Consider the following 15,949-nt stretch of genomic DNA (forward strand, 5'->3'; position numbering starts at 1 on the left):
GATAAGAGTGGAGAAACTTCAGGATAAGGAAATCAAGCACAAGTACATAACAGCGATCTCAGAAAGGTACCAGTTAGTTGAATGTAGTCAATTGCAGTCATTGGAAAAGGAATGGATAAGGTACAGGGACACAGCAGTAGAAGTGGCTAAAGAATGTCTTGGAACAGTAGTGTGTGAAGGTAGGATGAAGCCAACAGCTTGGTGGAATGACACAGTCAAGGCAGCCTGTTAATGGAAAAAGAAGGCGTATCAAAAATGTCTACATACTAGAACTCAGGTAGACAGAGAAAGTTATGCTGAAGAAAGAAACAAAGCCAAACAGATATTTGCAGCATCCAAGAAGAAATCTTGGGAAGATTTTGGAAATAGGTTGGAGACTCTGGGTCAAGCTGCTGGAAAACCATTCTGGAGTGTAATTAGCAGTCTTCGAAAGGGAGGTAAGAAGGAAATGACAAGTATTTTGGACAGGTCAGGAAAACTGCTTGTGAATCCTGTGGATTCCTTGGGCAGATGGAGGGAATATTTTGAAGAGTTGCTCAATGTAGGTGAAAATACGATCAGTAATGTTTCAGATTTCGATCTACAATGGGATAGGAAAGAGAATGGAAATAGGATCACATTTGAGGAAGTGGTGAAAATGGTCAATAGAATGCAGTGCAATAAAGCAGGTGGGGTGAATGAAATTAAGTCGGAACTCATCAAATACAGTGGAATGTCAGGTCTTAAATGGCTACACAGGATAATTGAAATGGCCTGGGAGTCGGGGCAGGTTCCATTAGACTGGACAAAAGCAGTAATCACACCAATCTTTAAACATGGAAACAGAAAAGATTGTAACAACTACAGAGGTATCTCTTTAATCAGCGCTGTGGGTAAAATCTTATTTATTTATTTATTTATTTATGCATTTGTTTTACCTGGCAAAATCTTCTGAGGTATTGTTGAAAGAAAAGTGCGAGTATTAGTTGAGGACCAATTGGATGAAAGTCAGTGTGGGTTTAGGCCTCTTAGAGGTTGTCAGGACCAGATCTTTAGCTTACGGCAAATAATGGAGAAGTGTTATGAATGGAACAGGGAATTGTATCTATGCTTTATAGATCTAGAAAAGGCATATGACCGGGTTCCTAGGAGGAAGTTATTGTCTGTTCTACGAGATTATGGAATAGGAGGCAAACTTTTGCAAGCAATTAAAGGTCTTTACATGGATAGTCAGGCAGCAGTTAGAGTTGACGGTAAATTGAGTTCCTGGTTCAGAGTAGTTTCAGGGGTAATACAAGGCTGCAACCTGTCTCCACTGTTGTTCATATTATATATAGATCATATGTTGAAAACAATAAACTGGCTGGGTGAGATTAAGATGTGTGAACACAAAATAAGCAGTCTTGCATATGCGGATGACTTAGTTGTAATGGCAGATTCGATTGAAAGTTTGTAAAGTAATATTTCAGAGCTAGATCAGAAATGTAAGGACTATGGTATGAAGATTAGCATCTCCAAAACGAAAGTAATGTCAGTGGGAAAGAGATATAAACGGACTGAGTGCCAAATAGGAGGAACAAAGTTAGAACAGGTGGACAGTTTCAAGTACTTAGGATGCATATTCTCGCAGAATGGCAACATAGTGAAAGAACTGGAAGCGAGGTGTAGCAAAGCTAATGCAGTGAGTGCTCAGCTACGATCTACTCTCTTCTGCAAGAAGGAAGTCAGTTTCAAGACTAAGTTATCTGTGCACCGTTCAATCTTTCGACCAACGTTGTTGTATGGGAGCGAAAGCTGGGTGGATTCAGGGTACCTTATCAATAAGATTGAGGTAACGGATATGAAAGTAGCTAGGATGATTGCAGGTACTAGTAGATGAGAACAATGGCAGGAGGGTGTCCACAATGAGGAAATCAAAGAAAAACTGGGAATGAACTCTATAGATGTAGCAGTCAGGGTTCAAATGGCTCTGAGCACTATGGGACTCAACTGCTGAGGTCATTAGTCCCCTAGAACTTAGAACTAGTTAAACCTAACTAACCTAAGGACATCACAAACATCCATGCCCGAGGCAGGATTGGAACCTGCGACCGTAGCGGTCTTGCGGTTCCAGACTGCAGCGCCTTTAACCGCACGGCCACTTCGGCCGGCTAGCAGTCAGGGCGAACAGGCTTAGATGGTGAGGTCATGTTAAACGCATGGGAGAAGCAAGGTTACCCAAGAGACTCATGAGTTCAGCAGTAGAGAGTAGGAGGAGTCGGGGCAGACCAAGGAGAAGGTACCTGGATTCGGTTAAGAATGATTTTGAAGTAATATGCTTAACATCAGAAGAGGCACCAATGTTAGCACGGAATAGGGGATCATGGAGGAATTTTATAAAGGGGACTATGCTCCAGACTGAACGCTGAAAGGCATAATCAGTCTTAAATGATGATGATGATGATGATGATGATTACTGTTGCTAAGGAAAACTGATATATGTAGAGGAGCTTAAAGAGTGTATTTATGATATTATTCATCTTTATTTGCTTTTTTTCATGTCAGTTAAGATAAAAGCCCCTCATGTCTAAACTTAGTTCTGCACTTCATGCAGTAACATTTCAGTATTTGATGAAGTAGCTCTTGAGTGTAGTTGTCATTAGTATGAGCTTGGTACCAGTTTACTTCCTATAATTTACTGGTGTTTGCATTATTGGTAACTGCTGCTACACACAGTACAGAGTGGACTGTGTCAGTTTGTATCCTGTTTGCTGTTCAAAGGGAAATCTCAACGAGAATAACTTCAATAACCAATAGTCAATTTTCTCAAAAATATATTTCCAAATTAATGTACCTAATTGGGCTAGCGACCTTTCATTTTTTTCATTCATTTATGATTTTTCCCCTTTCATTAACTCCCAAGGTTAAAGTCCATTTCGTTTTTCTGTTTATTTCACCAAATTCAAAACTACAGTCTGACGCCCTTGTCCATTAGACGTACGCCCGGTCAAACTTCGAAATCGTCTCAGAGGTTAACATCAGAGTGTTTCACAGAAAGTTAGTGTTATATGCTGCCTAAAGCATGACAATCATATAAAAAATACGATTTGTAGCAGCGCATATACAGGGTGATGGAGCCTTTTGGGAAACAGAGAGATCGACGCAATCCTTATGAACAACTTGAAAGAGCTTTTATGAGTAAATGCACCTGGTCAGTGCACTGGAGGTCTAAACATTGGTCATACTCATCCTTTCATCCTTTTTCCTTACACCAGTGACATTTTCCAAGAGAGCAAATTACGGGCTAGACTACGAAATTCATTACAGTTATTTTTAGTTGTCTTCATTCTATTGTATCTCAGTTTAATATTTCCTACCCCAAAATAATCAAAATCTTCACCACTAATTAATTTATTATATCTGTTTGGTAAAATTATCTTAACATGTTGTTGGACTACATACAAATTTTTTCCCCATATCTGATATTCAAATATTCACAGCCTGTAATGTTATATAAAACATTTATCTATAGCTCACTAATCTGTTTAAACAAATCAGAATTGCTACAATTATTGTGCCTCCTAAGTAGAGTCTCCATTCATATAGGATAAATTTCAATAACATTAAAAAATTTATAACCCTAAAAATTTTCACTCAAAATTCTGTACTGAGCATATGTTAAATTTCTCTTGTGATACATGACTATATAGACAAGAGTATGATTCAGTATTTTATCACTGAATGTGGCACACAACTTCATTGTCGTTTTCTGAGTAGTTAACACATTCATTCTCCTAGCCATATTTATGACATAGATAGGATAATTTTCAATAAAGCTAATGGGACTTATATTGACACCACTGTTCAATTGTGCAACTCTCTTAAAATGTAAGAGAGCACCACATGCTTTTAAATAATTATTTGGTATATCGAGATTCGACATTTCTTGAGGAAAAACTTCATTTCTTCTATTCATTAGATAGATATTCTGTAATTTTACGTCTTCAAACTAGGAAGAGTCAATCAACTGATCATTTTTTCGATTCGTTTGGGAAAAAAAAAAAACAAAAATAAATTAAGGCATATCAAAAACTGCAGAATTATAGTAATTGATGGTATCTAATTCAAAATTTTTCTCTCCATTCAATCCAGCAATATCTAGGGTTTGTTGTTCAAAGAAAGCTTTAGGGATCTTCGAATTTTTAGTCTCTCTTGCTGTAGCTCGAGTTCATATTCTGGTTCATGTCCAACGACAGGAACACGAAATTCCATTGGTTCTACAACAATTTTACCTTCCTTAGGAAGCATATCTTTTATTTCAGTGCCACCTTGACTACAGTCAGCCAACGAAAAATAGCTTCTTCAGCAGTCATTCATTGAGAAGATTTAGCAGGAAATAAAAATTACCGTAATGAAAAAGTAGCCATAATCCAAATCTTAACAAATAAATTTATTGATTTCATAATAACAATCCTAAGGGAATTCCACACCTAATCAGATTTTTCAATAATATTTCTCACACATTTTGATTGCGGAAAGGTGAAAACCATGGAAAAGGTTCAGTCAACTGGTCTTCAAAAATTTTAGCAATTCCAGAGATGCATCTGCCAGGTTACGCACACTGCGACCCTTTTACCAATCGAGATGAAAGATTAGCTCGAAGAGATCAAGAAATAAATCCACTGGATGAAGCTTGTAAAAAACAGGTTAATGCGTAAAGAGATCATAAAGATTTATAAAAAAGACAAGAAGCAAATAAAAACTTAAATTACTTGCCAAAGGAGAAATACATACTTCTGATGCTTCGATTGGAAGAAAATTATGAGCAACTGCAGTTAGAGAAATAATACATGGAAAGAGAAAACTAGGTATGGGACTGGATCTTTATGATAATGGTTGGGGACTATAAAACATTAATCTTCATAAAAAAATTATTTATATAAATGAATGTTGATACAATAGCTCTATATTTAGCAGTTATATACCACCGCACGCTCACAGAAAGATCTGCACCTAAAGACTGGAAAATTGCTCAAGACACACCAATACCCAAAAAGGGAAATACGAGTATTCCACTGAATTACAGGACCATAGCATTAACGTCGATTTGCAGTAGGATTTTAGAACATATACTGTGTTCGAACATTTAAAAGGAATTACCTAGAAGAAAACGATTTATTGACACATAGTCAGCACGGATTCAGAAAATATCGTTCCTATGAAACACAACTAGCTCTTCATACTCATGAAGTAATGAGTGCTATCGACGGGGGATATCAAATTGATTCCATATTTTTAGATTTCCAGAAGGCTTTAGACACCGTTCCTCACAAACGTCTTCCAACCAAACAGTGTGCCTATGGATATAGCCTCAGCTGTGCGACTGGATTCGTGACTTCCTGTCAGAAAGGTCACAGTTCGTAGCAGAAGACGGAGAGTCATTGAGCAAAACACAAGTAATACCCGTCGTTCCCAAAGGAAGTGTTATAGGCCCTCTGTTGTTCCTGATCTATAGTAACAACATAGGAGACAATCTGAGTAGCCGTCTTAAATTGTTTACAAATAATTCTGTCATTTACCGTCTCGTAAAATCATCAAATGACTAAAACGAATTGCAAAATTATTTAGATAAGATATCTGTATTGTGTGAAAAGTGTCAATTTACGATGAATAAAGAAAAGTGTGAAATTATTCACATGAGTACTAAAAGAAATCCGCTAAATTTCGATTATGCTGTCAGTCACACAAACCTGAAGGCTGTAAATTCAACTAAATACTTAGGATTACAATTACAAATAACCTTAATTGGAATGATCAAATACATAGTGTTGTGGGTAGAGCAAACCAAAAACTGCGATCAATGGCAGAACACTTAAAAGTGCAACAGGTCTACTAAAGAGACCTTATACCACGCTTGTCCGCCATATTCTGGATTACTGCTGTGCGGTGTGGGATCCGCATCAGGTCGGACTGACGGATGAAATCGAAAAACTTTAAAGAGGGTCAGCTCGTTTTGTATTATCGCGAAATAGAGGAGATAGTGCCACAAACATGATACGTGGAGTGGCAGTCATTAAAACAAAGTCGTGTTTCGTTGGGACGGGCTCTTCTCATGAAATTTCAATCACCGTTTTTCTCCTCCGATTGAGAAAACATTCTGTTGGCACCCACCTACACAGTGATAAGTTATCACCACTATAAATTAAGAGAAATCAGGGCTCGCACAGAAAAATTTAGGTGCTCGTTTTCGCCGCGCGCCGTTCGAGAGTGGAACGGTAGAGAGACATCTTGAAGGTGGTTCATAAAACCCTCTGCCGGGTACTTTATTGTGAATAGCAGAGTCATTACATAGATAGATGTAGATGTGGATAAATAACTTTAGCATTGATAATACTTTGCTGCCTACTGGCAAGACTAAAACACAATCAATTACAATTAAACTCAATAATGACCAATTAAATAGTACTGAATATTTTTGAACTGGTGCACAAAAAAGAAAGAGAGATAAGAAGACAGATAGAAATTTGCTTACAACATTACGTATTCCTGTTGTGAAAAAAAATATCGAATATCTAACAAAAGAGAAAGTGGGTTCTGGGTTATCAAAACATGAAGGTGGACTTCTTCCATTACTTATGATGGCATTACCGTATTTAGCATCTACCAGCACAGTAGTCAGTACAGTAGCAGAAAGAGTAATAGATAAAAACAAAAGATCAAGAATTAGAAGAACAAGAAAGACATAATTTAGCAATGCGAAAGAATGCTGGCGCTGGAGCGAAGACAAAAAAATTTCCAAAAACTAACTCATATATATACTAATGCATAAAGTAGTTTTGATATAGAAAATCTTGCTAAACAGTTGATTAATTACCTAATCATCCTAGCGAATATGAATCTGGAATAGTTAATTAAGACATTTCTGATAATGTAGGCACTGATTGGTTATGTTACAATATGAATGATGATAAAAGATTTATGTTTGATGCAGTTTGCGGAAATATTGAGTTCTACTACACTATATGATTAAAAGTATCCGGACACCTGACTGAAAATGACTTACAACTTCGTGCCCACCATCGATAACGCTGGAATTCAGTATGGTGTTGGCCGACCCTTAGTCTTGATGACAGCTTCCACTCTCGGAGGCATACGCTCAATCACGTGCTGGAAGGTTTCTTGGAGAATGGCAGCCCGTTCTCCACGGAGTGCTGCATTGAGGAGAGGTATCGATGTCGGTCGGTGAGGCCTGGCAAGAAGTCGTCGTTCCAAAACAACCCAAAGGTGTTCTGTAAGATTCAGGTCAGGACTCTGTGCAGGGCAGTCCATTACAGGTATGTTACTGCCGTGTAACCACTCAGCTACGGGCCGTGCATTATGAACAGGTGCTCGATCGTGTTGAAAGGTGCAGTCACCATCCCCGAATTGCTCTTCAACAGTGGGAAGCAAGAAGGTATTTAAAACATCAATACAGGCCTGTGCTGTGATAGTGGCAAGCAAAACAACAAGGGGTGCAAGTTGGCTCTGAGCACTATGGGACTTAACATCTGAAGTCATCAGTCCCCTAGAACTTAGAACTACTTAAACCTAACTAACCTAAGGACATCACACATCCATGCCCAAGGCAGGATTCGAACCTGCGACCGTAGCAGCAGCGCGGTTTCGGACTGAAGTGCCTAGAACCGCTCGGCCACAACGGCCGGCAGGAGTGCAAGCCCTCTCCACGAAAAACACGACCACACCATAACACCACCGCCTCCAAATTTTACTGTTGGCACTACACACGCTGACAGATGACGTTCACCGGGCATTCGTCATATCCACACCCTGCCATCTAATCGCCATATGGTGTACCGTGATTCGTCACACAACGTTTTCCAATTGTTCAATCGTCCATTGTTTACAATCCTTACACCAAGCAAGGCGTCGTATGACATCTGCCAGCGTTATGTGTGGTTCATGAGCAGCCGCTCGACCATGAAATCAAGTTTTCTTACCTCTCTCCTAACTGTCATAGTACTTGCAGTGGATCCTGATGCCGTTTGGAGTTCCTGTGCGATGGTCTCCCTCTTACACCCTCTTCAACTGTCGGCGGTCTCCGTCAGTCAACAGACGAGGTCGGCCTGTACACTTTTGTGCTGTACGTGTCCCTTAACGTTTCCGCTTCGCTATCACATCGAAAACAGTGGACCTATGGATGTTTAGGAGTGTGGAAATCTCGCGTACAGACGTATGACACCAGTGACACCCAATCATCTGACCACGTTCGAAGTCCGTGAGATCCGTAGAGCGCCCCGTCCTACTCTCTCACGATATCTAATGACTTCTGAGGTCGCTGATATGGAGTACCTGGCAGTAGGTGACATCACAATGCACCAAATACGAAACACGTATGTTTTTGAGGTTGTCCGGATACTTTTGATCACATAGTATAGGTTCGTATCTGCACTACTGGCCATTAAAATTGCTACACCAAGAAGAAATGCAGATGATAAACTGATATTCATTGGACAAATATATCATACTAGAACTGACATGTGACTACATTTTCACGCAATTTGGGTGCGTAGATCCTGAGAAATCAGTACCCAGAACAACCACCTCTGGCCGTAATAACGGCCTTGATACAGAGCTTGAATGGCGTGTACAGGTACAGCTTCAGCACGATACCACAGTTCATCAAGAGTAGTGACCGGCGTATTGTGACGAGCCAGTTGCTCGGCCACCATTGACCAGACTTTTCAGTTGGTGTGAGATCTGGAGAATGTGCTGGCCAGGGCAGCAGTTGAACATTTTCTGTCGCCAGAAAGGCCCGTACAGGACCTGCAACATGTGGTCGTGCATTATCCTGCAGAAATGTAAGTTTTCGCAGGGATCGAATGAAGGATAGAGCCACAGGTCGTAACACATCTTAAATGTAACGTCAATGCGACCAAGAGGTGACCGAGACGTGTAACCAAAGGCAGCCCATACCATCACGCCGGGTGATACGCCAGTATGGCGATGACGAATACACGCTTCCAATGTGCGTTCACCGTGATGTCGCCAAACACGGATGCGACCATCATGATGCTGTAAACAGAACCTGGATTCATCCGTGAAATGACGTTTTGCCATTCGTAAACCCAGGTTCGTTGTTGAGTACACCATCGCAGGCGCTCCTATCTATGATGCATCGTCAAGGGTAACCGCAGCCATGGTCTCCGAGCTGACAGTCCATGCTGCTGCACATGAGCCCCTGCGTCCACCAGAAATTTATGCTCCGTAGCACTTATTTTGCCCAGCAAACAACACTATGTCTCTGCATAAGTTTTCGTGTTCTACAGGGAATGGCGCCCGTCGGATGAGATACCTTTGTTCCCGTTTAACGACTGACCATTAGGACGCTGCTTGTCCCGTGCCTTCTTCCGACAGTCACGCGCTTTATAGGCATCTCCCCATCTTCAGAACATCCGAGCTGACGACATTCTTTCCTGATGTGACCCCCATTGAAAACACATCACATCAGAAGAAGGGAACACAGTGATTGCTCTGTCTTCATATAGCAATGTCGATCTCCTCTGATTTCGAAGAAATCCTAATGGCAGCAGACTAGCCGCTTGGATGATGATGATGATGATGATGATGATGACGATGATGATGATGTTTGGTTTGTAGGGAGCTCAACTGCGCAGTTATCAGCGCCCATACAAATTCCCAACCTTTCTCGGTCCAATCCCGCCACTTTCATGAATGATGATGAAATGATAAGGACAACACAAACACCCAGTCATCTCGAGGCAAGTGAAAATCCCTGACCCCACTGGGAATCGAAGCCGGGACCCTGTGCTTGGGAAGCGAGAACGCGACTGCGAGACCACGAGCTGCGGACACAAGCCACTTGGAGTCTCCATTCAGACCCTCCTTGACGAATAAGCAGAAATATCTCTTGGGAATACATCCAGAGCTCTATTCTCTGCCTCACGCAGAATCACTCTATCTGCCTCCGCATTCTGCGTTAGTGCACACGTTTTCGAGTCAGTTTCATAATCATGTCAGAGAAGGATTCCATTGATTCGCCCGTGCTTCCGCGATAGTCCACTGAGTTTTTCCCTAAAGAATGTCGCGCTGTTCCGTTTCCTATAGAGCTGTATTAGAGCGGTTAGTCGGTTCATCAAATGTTTTGGTCTTACTGAGGATCTCGTGGTACATAAAGCATGGTTTCACGTCCCCCACTAACCCTAATCCAGCTATATTCAAGGACGTTTCTTCCCACTATTTTCCCAATTTGCAGAAGCCTTCAATAACTAATAAAAATAGATGTATCACCGATTTCTGTCCCCGAAAATGGCGCTATGAAGTTAGCTGCTGCGAGTTTGATGGAATGGGCGGGTACACTCAACACTGTTTTATTGTCCCCTGAATCAAGGAGTTATTAGCACCCAACGACTTCCCATTGCTTTATTATCTTACGTAGTGCTTCACTGTCTTGCCCCTGTTGCGTTGTAGTTCATAACAAAGCAGCTATCTGCTGTTTCAAAACTTCCACTATTTCATTCAGAGTCACTGTTCGGGTTTCTGGCATTTGTGCAAACTCGATCAGCCATTATAACAGAAAAAAAGGAAACTGCTCACATAGTAGCCAAAAAAAGGAATTAAAATACGCTTAATCTTTACGTAGTATCATAGCCCAGTGCCTCGTCAGCAGCCAGCGGAAGGCCAGCTTACACTGGACTCACAGTAGCGCCAGTATAGCGAAGCGTCGAGTAGCGGCTGCCACGTCATGGGGCGACCCTCAACCCGTGGCCTCAGATTCCATGAATCGATCTCCAAAATGCTCTCACTGACGTCAAAGATTTGCGCTCAGGAGTTAAACCCCAGGTCCACCTGACGTATTCGCAGGCAAGCAGGGGTCGGCTTCCAGCCCCGTTCAGGAGACAGAAGCCAGCAGCATCAGTGTCTGTCACATGAATGGGATGAGCAGCAGCAGTGGCTTCCCCTCTCGAAGGTGAATGACGGACAGCATCCAGGTCATCCAGGTCAAGGCTCCAGCAGGCCTGAAGGGTGATGGTGGGCTCCGTGCCCCATCGGTGTTGCTTCAGATGTTGGCAGTCCAGCTGGCAACAGTAGTGTCCTTCTAGCCGGACTCGCGGTTCCACAGACGATCAAAGACATCTAGGCGTGCTGAGGGTCCCCTGTCACTGAATAGCTGCAACTGACACAAGGGCTCACACTATGCACTAGACAGTCGACAATCTACATCTACATGGATACTCTGCAAATCACATTCAAGTACTTTGCAGAGGGTTAATCGAACCACCTCCTCAATTCGCTACTATTCCAATCTCGTATAATCATTTCTCCCTAAGTAGGTCGGTGTCAACAATATATTTTCGCATTCGGAGAAGAAAGTTGGTGACTGGAATTTCGTGACAAGATTCCGTCGCAACGAAAAACGCCTTTGTTTAAATGATGTCCAGCCACATCCTGTACCATTTCAGTGACACCCTCTCCCATATTCCGCAATAATACAGAACGTGCTGCCCCTGAACTTTTTTGATGTACTCCGTCAATCCTATCGGTAAGGATTCCACACCGCGCAGCAGTATTCTAAAAGAGGACAGACAAGCGTAGTGTAGGCAGTCTCCTTACTAGATCTGTTATATTTTCTAAGTGTCCTGCCAATAAAACGCAGTCTTTGGTAGGCTTCCCCACAACATTTTTATGTGTTCCTTCCAGTTTAAGTCGTTCGTAATTGAAATTCTTAGATATTTAGTTGAATTTACGGCCTTTAGATTTGACTGATGTATCATGTAACCGAAGTTAAACGGATGCCAGTCTGCCTGCTTAGCTGGGTGGTAAAGTGCTCGCCTCTCATGCAAGCGGGCCCGGGTCCGATTCTCCATTTTCTCCACTTGGAGACTGGGTGTCGTGTTGTCCTCACTATTCTTTCATCCTCATCACCGGCACGCATGTTGCCCAGTGTGGCGTCGACTGGAATAAGACTTGCTCTTGGCGGCCGAACTTCCTCGGATGGGGCTTCCCGGCCAACAATGCCATACGTTCATTTCATTTCAACGGATTCCTTTTAGCACTCATGTGGATGACCTCACACTTTTCGTTATTTAGTGTCAAATGCCAACTTTCGCAGCATTCAGATATCTTGTCTAAATCGTTTTGCAATTTGTTTTGATCTTCTGATGACTTAATTACTCGATAAACGACAGCGTCATCTGCAAACAATTTAAGCCGGCTGCTGAGATTGTCTCCCATATCGTTTATATAGATGAGGAACAGCAAAGAGTCTATAACACTACCGAGGAGGACGCCAGAAATCATTTCTGTTTTACTCGATGACTTTCCGTCAATTACTACGAACTGTGACCTCTCTGACAGGAGATCACAAATCTAGTCACATAACTGAGACGATATTCCATAAGCACGCAATTTCACTACAAGGCGCTTGTGTCGTACAGTGTCAAGAGCCTTCCGGAAATCCAGTAATACGGAATCAATCTGAAATTCCTTGTCAATAGCACTCAACACCTGATGCGAATAAAGACCTAGTTGTGTTTCACAAGAACGATGTTTTCTAAATCCATGTTGACTGTGCGTCAATATACCGTTTTCTTCGAGGTAATTCATAATGCTCGAACACAATATATGTTGCAAAATTCTACTGCATACCTACATTAATGATATGGGCCTGTAATTTAGTGGATTACTCCTACTACCTTTCTTGAATATTGGTATGACCTGTGCAACTTTTCAGTCTTTGGGTAAGGATCTTTCGTCGAGCTAAGGGTTGTATAAGATTGTTAAGTATGGAGCGAATGCATCATCATACTCCGAAAGGAATCTAATTGGTATACAGTCTGGACCAGAAGACTTGCTTTTATTAAGTTGCTTCACTACTCCGAGGATATTTACTTCTACATTACTCATGTCGGCAGCTCTTCTTGATTCTAATTCTGGAATATTTACTTCGTCTTCTTTTATGAAGGCATTTCGGAAGGCTGTGTTTAGTAACTCTGCTTTGACAGCACTGTATTCGATAGTATCTCCATTGCTATCGTGCAGAGAAGGCTTTGATTGTTTCTTGTCGCTAACATACTTCACACAGGACCAGAATCTCTTTGGATTTTCTGCCAGGTTTCAAGACAAAGTTTCGTTGTGGAAACTGTTATAAGCATCTCGTATTGAAGTCCGCGCTAAATTTCGAGCTTCTGTAAACGTTCGCTAATTTTGAAGATTTTGCGTCTGTTTCAATTTGGCATGTTTGTTTCGTTGTTTCTGCAACAAGTGTTCTGACCCGTTTTGTGTCCCAAGGAGGACCAGCTCCGTCGTTTGTTAATTTATTTAGTATAAATCTCTCTGCTGCTGCAGATACTGTTTCTTTGAATTCAAGCCACGTCTGGTCTACACTTACATTATTAACTTGGAAGGAGTGGAGATTTTCTCTCAGGAAGGCGTCAAGGGGATATTTATCTGCTTTTTTCAATAGGTATACTTTTTGCTTATGTTTGGAGGATTTCTGAGTTACAGTATTCTGTCTCGCTACGACAACCCTGTGTTCACTAATCCCTGTACCCGTTTTGATGTTCGTTATTAGCTCAGGATTATTTATTGCTAAGAGGTCAAGTGTGTTTTCACAACCGCTCTCTATTCGTGTGGGCTCATGAACCAACTGCTAGGATTAATTTTCAGAGAATATGTTTAGCACAATTACGGATAATGTTTTATGCATACCTCCGGAATTAAACATGTATTTTCGCCAACACATCGAGGGTAAATTAAAGTCACCGCTAGTCAGGTACGTGTTTGACATCAAACTCAAGTTCACTTTGAACCTTTCAAGAACTGTATCATCTGAGTTGGTAGGTTGGTAAAAGGATCCAATTATTATTTTATTCCGGTTGCCAACAATGACCTCTGCGCATACTAACTCACAGCAACTATCTACGTCAATTTCGCGACAAAATAAACTACTTCTAACAGCAACAAACACGTCAATGGCAATCGTGTGTAGCCTATCCTTTCGGAACACAGTTATTTCTTTGCAAAAATTTCGACTGAACTTATCTCCGGCTTTAGCCAGCTTTCGGTGCCTATCACGATTTGAGCATCAGTGCTTTCTATTAGCTCTTGGAGCTCTGGTACTTACCCAACACAGCTACGACAATTTACAACTGTTATACTGAAGGTTCCTGTATCTACGTTCTTCCTCTGTTCGGCCTGCACCCTTTGTGCCTGAAGCCCTTCTTGTATTTTCCCGAGGCCCTCTAACCTAAAAGACCGCTCAGCCCACGCCACACAGCCCCTGCTACCTGTGTAGCCGCCTCCTGCGTATAGTGAACACCTGACGTATACAGCGGATCCCGAAACCCAACCACCCTTCGGCGCAAGTCGAGGAATCTGTAGCCTACCAGGTAGCAGAACCCTCTGAGCCTCTGATTCAGACCCTCCGCTCGGCTCTGTACCAGAGGTCTGCAATCGGTCCTGTCGACTATACTGCAAATGGTCAGCTCTGCTTTCATCTTGCAAACAAGACTGGCAACCTTTACCACTTATGTTAGCCACTTGAAACCAGAGAGAATCTCTTCTGTTCCAAAGTGACACACATCATTGGCACCGACGTGAGCTACTACCTGCAGTTGGAAGCACCCTGTGCTCTTCATGACATCCGGGAGGACCCATTCCACATCTGGAATGACTCCCCCAGTATGCATACTGAATTCACAATGGTTTTCTTTCCCTTCTTGGCAGCCATATCCCTAAGCGGCCCCATAACGCGCCTAACGTTGGAACTCCCAACTATCAATAATCCCACCCTCTGTGACTGTCCAGATCTTGCAGGCTGAGAGGTTTCCTCTGAAACAGGACAGGCGATGGCATCTGGGTCAGCGACAGTGTCAGCCACAGACAGCCCCTGGGGCCTGTTTGTCAGACAAACCGGGGAGGCCTTACATGCGACCGCCTGGGAAATCTTTCGCCACCTGCTATGCCCCGGGGTGACCTCCCACTCAACCACAGGTGAGTGGTCAACCTCAGTGTGAGCAGTAACTGGGCTGGCCACTGGTGAGGACTGATCAGAGGACTCGATGTGCTGGACGTCCATTGGATCCCTACGGCCGGCCCACAACAGTGGTGCCCCATCCACTGCAGCCTCAAGCTGTATAACCAAAGCCATTACAGCCTGGAGCTGATAGCGAAGTGTCACCCACACAACAGTCGCAGCCCCTGTCCATACTAAAGACTGTGGGAAACTAAGCTATGCAGATAAACAGACTATCGGCATGCACTGCGCAAATCTACTGCTGACCCTGACGAAAATGCAGGAACTGTGTCTAATAGATTAGATTAATACGCAGAGATTCAAACACCTAGCTACCGAAGCGCTCAGGTGAAACTAAATAATTCGCCCCTAATCAGGAACTTGTAATGTGTCACTAAATCGGTTTACTTTGCAACGCAAACGAAAGCACGAGGGCTGTGGCTATTAGATATTAAATTAACACGCAGAAACTCAAGAAGCTAAACTATTAAAGCACACAGATGATACTATAAAATTCACTCCTGGTTAGGAACTCGTAAAAGTCACAAAGTCGGTTACTTCCCTGTTGCTACATCTGCCTCAGCCAGCTGTTGCTGCCTGATGAACACATGGATGAACAAAAATCATTCGAGGTATAAGTTAGTATACAGTCGTTACTCAAGCGACAGAAACTGTCACCAATAGTAACAAATCTCAAAGTTGTAAGAATTTATTAAACTGCAATAACCCCCAGGTAATCAATGAACTTACGACTGTAATGTAATAAAAGGAGAAAAAACTTGTATCCAACAGTCGTGATGCATATGGGCAATAACGTATGAGGGGAATTCTTTAGGGACAACATTAATAAAACTGACAAACTGAAGGGAAGGATCCCTGACTGGAAATGGTAGAAAAAAGGTCGTATGAACATGTGTCTGGAAATGGATCGTTGCCACTTTAGATGGCGCTGACAAA

This window comes from Schistocerca piceifrons, chromosome X (assembly GCF_021461385.2).
Source record: "Schistocerca piceifrons isolate TAMUIC-IGC-003096 chromosome X, iqSchPice1.1, whole genome shotgun sequence".
Lineage (NCBI taxonomy): Eukaryota > Metazoa > Arthropoda > Insecta > Orthoptera > Acrididae > Schistocerca > Schistocerca piceifrons.